The following is a 7449-nucleotide window of genomic DNA, read 5'->3' on the forward strand; positions in this document are numbered from 1 at the left end:
TGATATCTTCTGCTAAGTAGCATTGAATCTAGTAGAGATGCCAAGGACTGAAGCTGGGAGCCTACTAGGGTTGCCAGGCTCAGGGCCTGAGACTGATCCTCTATCTTTAGAAGAGAAAGTCAGCCAAGTGCAGATGTTCTTGCAACATTGTAATGGGAAAAACCACAAGGTGGAATTCTCCCTCCCCCCTCCACAATTTTTAAAGATACAGAAGACCTCTTAGTGGCCGGGCCCAGCCTCCAAGAGGTCTTTTGTATCTTTAAAAGTTGTGCAGGGGGAAGGAAGAATTCCACCTTGTGTTTTTTCTCATTATAGTGTTGCAAGAAAACCTGCACTTGGCTGACTTTCTCTTCTCCTAAAGATACAGGATCAGTCTCAGGCCATGAGCCTGGCAACCCTAGAGCCTACGCATGCAAAGCAGATATGCTGCCATTGAGCTACAGCCTTTCCCCATCTGCTCTTGTATGTTGAGTGATACCTGGAAGAAATTTATCTTGGAAGAAGCAAGACCTATGTTGTTCATGGCAACTGTTTTCCCAGTTTCAGAGGAACTGAAAGCCCTAGTGCTGTCCATTTCAATAGCAGGGTGGTGGTGGTGACTTTTTTCTCTCTCTCTCTCTTAAGGGCTACATTCGCTTGGGGGAAAATGATCAGGGGCCAAAACAGGCCATGGCCAAACATACACCGTCCTCCACCCCCTTAACATACTGATAGATCATAACCTAGAACTCATATAAGCCCCGTTTCAAAACAACTGCATTGGTTTCCAGTTCAGTTCCTGGCTCAGGTGAGGGTGCTCATGCTGGTGTTTAAAACCCTAAATGACTCAGCCCCCAAATATCTGAAAGATTGCCTTCTTTCTTGCAGACCCCCTCAGGTGTTGAGATTGACAGAGGAGGCCATCTTGGTAGTTCCATTGCCTGCAGAAGTTCAGGGTTGTGGTGGCTGTCATGCGCTCACCTTGCTAGCACCCTTCTGTTAGCAGAGGGAGACATGTTTCCTACTTTTACATACCAAAATACAGCTATGTTAGGGATCCCTTTCCATATTCCGCCAGCCCTGTTGCTATACTAGCTCAGGTATCCAGGCAAGCTTCAACTCCCCCTGGGGTACTTTTTCTCTTTAAAGCCCACAGCTCTGAAATGAGCCCCTGTGATCTGATCCTGTATCACTCTTCCAAGTACTTGCTGCCACCACAGATAAATGTATCAGATTCACCCTTGGCATAGCCAGTGACAAGGTGTGCGTGAAAACGAGACAATATTTATTAAAGGACAGATTTTATTAAAAAGTGCAAGTTCACTTTGTGTTCGTAAGCATATGGTTTCAATACATTTCTCTTAGTCTTTCACTTAGAATCATAGAAGTGTGGAGTTGGAAGGGGCGGCCATCAAGTCCAACCCCCTGCTTAATTCAGGAATCCAAGTTAAGTTACTGGGAAGCTCTATTGAACTATTAAATCCTACCTCCCCTACCCACTTTATAATATTCCTAATCTGTCCATCCCTTCTCAATCTAAATGCACAATAATAACCAAATGTTGAACCTATCCTGTCTACCACACTCCACACAACCCGATCCAAAACCTATTCAAGCCCTACCCAACTGCCAAGCTGTCAAACACTCTAATATAAACATTCATCATGCAGCCAATCACCACCCACCACATTCTAGCTTTCTACTCACTCATTCCCCCCTCCCAACACTCACTGCTTACCTTAAACATTCTAATAGTAACTCTTGCCATAAATACCAGAATCTGTAGCTCATAAACAGTATGGAACATTGTAGTGGTCCAGAAAAGGGCATTCTCTGTGGAATTGCCTCCCCATAGAGGTGCATCTGGAATCTTCATTGTATAGTTTCCGTCGTATGCTGAAGACATACCTTTTTATCCTGGCCTTTGACATGTTTTCAGGACCCACTGTATTCCTGTGATTGCAATTTGTTTTAGACCGGTTTTAATGTTGAATTCTAAAGTGTTGTAACCCACTATGGGACCTGATGGGAAAGGGCAGGTAATCAGTTGAATTAATAATGCATATATACACCCTGACAAACCCTTAAGTGTGCACAGTCTCCCCCCTTCATGATCAGCAGAGGAGCAAGGAACTATTTTCATCCCTAGTGTGGTGTGCTGGGCAGGGAGGGTGAAACCTCAGCATACAGCAGCGGGGATCAAAATTGGAGGGACTATGGCTTGAAGAGAGTGGATGAAGAGGCCTGGCTGGCTGGCTGTATGTTCTGTAACATAGATGGGGGGATCTCAGGTCCAAGGGCTGAATACAGCCCTCCAGGTTTTTCTACCTGGCCCCCAGGCACACACCCTCTCTAGCCATCCTCCTTTGCACCCTCCATGAGTGTTTTTGCCTGGTTCGAATGTGTCCTTTTGAGACTGATGCCTCTTGCTTGCCCAGAGAGGGATGTGTGCATAGAAACTAGCCTACTGTAAAAAGGTAACATTAACAGCCATCGCTCCGCTCACTTTTGCCTCTGGGCTCACCCGCCACTGCCCAGAAGGGAGGCTGATGAAGGTCCCGCACTCCTGTTCTACATGTTACCATTTCTAGTAGCACTGAAAGGCCAGTAGAGTACTGACCCTAGACGCCTCCAATACTACCTCACCAGAACTTTGTCCATCATCTTTGCGAAAGACCCCGTGCCATCAACCTTGCAACTCCCTGACTTTGACGGATCTCTGAAAGAGAGATGCACAGCTTCGTAGGCTCACCTCCATCAGTGATTTCTGGCCACATAGGTTCGTTTCCATCACAACATCTTTTACTGAATCATTTGTACTCCATTGATATTTATTCCCATTTTTCTTTTGCCAGTTGCTGTAGCGTTTATCTAAGAGGCAGCACGCACCCATCAACGCAGCTTTTCCAGTTATGGCTGCTATTAAGTAAGACCCTTGCTGAATCAAGTCCACGGTCCATCTACTCCAACAGCTGGTTTCACACTATGGCCAGAAGTAGGGTGCGACGGCAATAATCCCACTCCAAGATGAGAACTCCCGTTTCTTCCAAGCTGCTGTAACCATATTTGAGCATTTTGACCCCGTCAACAATAGGCAAACTTACACCTGCCTTAAGGGAGAGACCATAGCTCAATTGTAGACTTTGTGCTTTGCATGGAATAGGTTCCAGGTTTCATCCCTGGCAGTAGCAGACGACATGAGGGGGGCAGAGGCACTTACTGACCTCCCGGCAAGCGAGTCCCCTGCTAATACTTACTAGGAGGCGGTGGTGAGGTCAGTGTCATGCAAATGCAGCAGGTGGGCCAACCCAGTGCTTCTGTTGGTGTCCTTGCACTGTGCTGTCCTCCCCGTTGCCTCACCTCTCTCCCTCCTGGTAAGCAGCAGCAGCAATGAACCTGTACACACCTGTGCGGATGTCAAGTAAACCCCATCACAGGTCTGATACTGATCCCTGGCATTTCCAATTTAAAACCATTAAGCTAGGTTATAGGAGACCTGAGACACTAGGCAGGTGCTGCCAGTCAGACCAAAAGGAGTAAGACTAGATCAGCCTTTCCCAAGTAGCGGGCCACCAGATGTTGTTGGACCACAACTCTCATCAGCCTCAACCAGCATTGCCACTGGTCAGGAAAGATGGGAATTGTGGTCCAACAACATCTGGTGGCCCACTAGTTGGGAAAGGCTGGACTAGATGGACAAGCATTCTGACCTGGTATGAAGTACTATGCCTTGGGAATGTTTGCTATGGCCGCCAGCCATCATTGGACTTCCATTCCCCTTAAACCCTGCTAGAATAGCTAACAGTGAGGTTTGGTGGAAGGCTGGTTCCAAAATCTGGAGCAACACTGTTTCCCCATCATTACTATGTAGTCAAGTACTATGGTTTTTATTCATTCAGAACCCTGAATGGGCACAAAGGCAATTTTAACATAAAGAAAATGAAGAACTGATGGTTGAGCATTATGGGGTTAAGGTTTTCCAGGATTTTGCTCTCCAACTCCACTGTGTCAGATTCACAGCTAGTGTATCATGAGCTGAAGAGTCCAATTTAAATTAATTTCATATACGGGCACCCAATACGTTGGGCGAGAATGTTCCCTCGGTGGCAAGCTATGGAACAGCACTTACTAACATTGAGGCTGCACAGGAGCATAGTGGTTAAAGGCTCCTTGCTGCACATGCAGGTCCCATACCATGTAGCATCCAACGAAACAGCCTGCCACATAATCCTGATATACAAGGGAGGAAGTACATGGACTATAGGACTTTTAAACACTGGGCAGTACCCAACAAAGTGCTTCCACTTGTGCAAGGGCTTTGGGCTACATGGTGGAACTTCCCATTCCTCTCCGCTCCCCCCATGCCCTTGAAATCTGTTCTGGGAGTTCCCCTTAACTCTGAAGATCAGACTGGGGGGGGGGCTCAAGAGGAGAGGGAGGGGAAGTTCCACTGCACAAGCAGAAATGCTTTTGCAAGCAGAAGCATTTCGTTGGATACTACCTTACGTTCTCCCATCAACAGAATCAGCAAAGGAAGGGTTTTGCCACAGCCTACAAATGGACTAATGTCTAACTTGCTCATAGCTGCCCTTAGACAACACATCATTTAATGACCTAATACTATCTACTCGGCTTTGCAGGACTATGGTAAGGTTTCCTGGGAAAATGTATGAAGAGCTACATAAGAACTCAATCATGCTAATCATCAATAGCCCTGTCAAAACTTTCACCAGTTTGTAAGAATAGCAACTTTCACTTTACAGCTGGTGAGTGTCCACAATGCTCTCTTGCCCCGGGCTGAAACAAATTTAATATCAGACAGATGTATAGAGTTTTACATCTTTAATTTAAAACTGCCAACAACAAAAAAATGGTTACAAAAAGAGAACATTCTCTATACAAAAAGAAAAGAAGTACTCATTTCACAACAGAAGCTGCCAGGGGCAGTGTTTATTTGACTATTAGGGGAGGGAAGTGCTTCAGGTGAACAAAATCAGGGTAGTGCCGAGCATTTTATTTATTTATTTGATTAATATCCTGTCCTCCCAGTAGGAGCCCTCATTCAAAAGTGAGTTTTAACATCCAAGGAAGGACACATGGTATTGACCTAGGAGTGCTACAAATCATTTGTTAGACAGTGCACCAGCGTCAGGTTCACAGTTTGAAAAGATGCTTGTTTCCTTTGGTAGTGGCAAGTGCTGTAAAGAGAAGAGAGGTATTACTTTTCCCTTTTGATTTCCAGGCTCCAAGTGAGAAACCACTCCTGCAGGCTCAATCATGGTCCTTACTGGCTATGTAAGATTGACAGGCATCTTCAACTAAGGCAGGGCACCTGCCATTCAAGCTTCATGGACTTAATCTGCTAAAACAGTATAATAGATCTCTTAAATGAGCAAGCTACACCATTCAAGTAGCAGTACAGTTTCTGATAAGAGATGGGGAACTGAATGACTGGATTCTACCACCTTCACAAACATCAAAAATTTCCTGTCTGTGGAAAGCTAGCTTTCCAGGGAGCAATGACTAAAGCTGTGGAAAGTTAATCAATCCCACCCCCACATGGGAACATATTCAAATTTGCAGTCTCCCACTTATATCCTGAAGTGCTACAGTCCCTGGAAGACTTAAGCAGATGTGCTGATCAGCTCTTTGAACAGTATAAACATAGGGTTGTATTCAAGTTCTACTCAGAGTAGACCCATTAAATGAATGAACCCAAGTTACTCATGCCCATTAACTCTGAGTACAGCACTGGATACAACCAATGGTCTTTGTGAGAAACAGCTTCGTACAAACCTACCCTAAATAACTCATCCAATACCGTGATGAATTTCTACTAAAATGCACAGGAGGCAAAATCCGGACCCAAAAAGTAGGCCATTGCTTCACAATGAGATCCTGCTTTTAGATAGAGAACCTGGGTTTGGGTAATAGTCACAAGTTACGAACTTAGCCTTGGATATGAAAAAAAGAAAATTTAGCCTTGGGGAAAGAACTGCAAACTTTGCTTTCTGGTTTTGGTACAGCAGTTCTCACTGCTGAAGTCAAGCTGAGTGCAATTTTAAGAAGCGACTTATCTCTTTGCTAGTGGAAAGTACTGTGTGAAGAAACAGCATGCATGTGCCATTCTGTCCCTGGGAACATGCCCTCTTGTTTAAGATGCCAACCCATGAAACTATCAATATTATTTCATGATTCACTATAGGAATTTAGGTTCCCACATGCTACAAGCCAGAATTAATGAGAATTATATTCTGACCTTGGGGAATTCCATCATTTTACTACAAATATATTTTTTATAAATGAAGCAAGAGCCATTGAAAGGTTTATTACCATGAGAATACTGCTAAATGATTTCTTAATCCACCTCTTTTGCATTGCTGACGCACAATTGCAAGGTTTCTGCTTTCTCAACAAAGACTACCACAGGAGGTTTGCGTTCATACCTTTTGGAGCTAGTCACAGGCAAAGTGAAATCCAGTGAGCATATTGCTCTCACCTCCCAGTTCAGCGCAGCTAGCATATGCAGAGCAGAGACGGCCCATGCAGTGCCTTCCAGATGTTTGTTGTTGCGCTACAATTCTAGCATTCCCCAACCATTGGCAATGCTGCCTGGTGCTCATGGGGAGATCCAACAACAAACATCTGGAGGGCATCACGTTGGTTACTCTTGATGCACAAGATGCATGGAGAAATAGCAGCAGTAATTAAAACCAAAAGCATTCACAATCACTTATATATAGCACTTTCCATGTTTGTAGTGCTATGGAAATAATGCCAGCGAGCACAGCTGGATGAATAGTTTTGCAGCCCCATTTTGCAGATGGGAACACAAGTAGGCACACTTGATGTGGGGCAGGGGGAAGGGAGGAAGGAAAGAGGAAGAGATCAGGAGAGGAAGGAACATACCAGCAGCTTAAGAGAACAAGGTTAGGTTTGCTCCTTCCTCCCACTGTCCTGTATCGGCCAAAGACCTCCAACGTACAAAAAAACCCATACACAAGACTTGTGAGCAGCTCCACACATGGTATAATGGTATCATATCCATTCCTTATATTATTCCAGTTGCAGCATCTTAACTTGCAACAAAGATTACTACTGAACATTCTTAGGCACCACAGTTTTTTCCAGAATGAGAAATGCTGAAGTGGGGGTAAGGTGGTTAGGCTGTGTGCCTTGCTTTTAAACACAAAATAATTTTTGCTAACCATCTAACAGTCAGTTTGTGTCATTTTTCATGCCCTGCATTCTCCTGTCTAATTTTACATACAAGCCTTTGTGGCAGAGGTGGGGAACCTTTTTGGCCTGGATGGTCTGGATCTTTTTCTCCCCCAATGTCGCAAGCCAACTTTGACAGGTAGGTGGGGCCCCACCTGTCAATAATCTGACATCATGATGACCAGGTGGCTGATAGGTGGCTGATCCCACCCGTTAAAGGTAAACCATAGGGTGATGAGCAGACTTCGATCC

This window comes from Rhineura floridana, chromosome 1, assembly GCF_030035675.1.
Source record: "Rhineura floridana isolate rRhiFlo1 chromosome 1, rRhiFlo1.hap2, whole genome shotgun sequence".
In the NCBI taxonomy this organism is placed as follows: domain Eukaryota; kingdom Metazoa; phylum Chordata; class Lepidosauria; order Squamata; family Rhineuridae; genus Rhineura; species Rhineura floridana.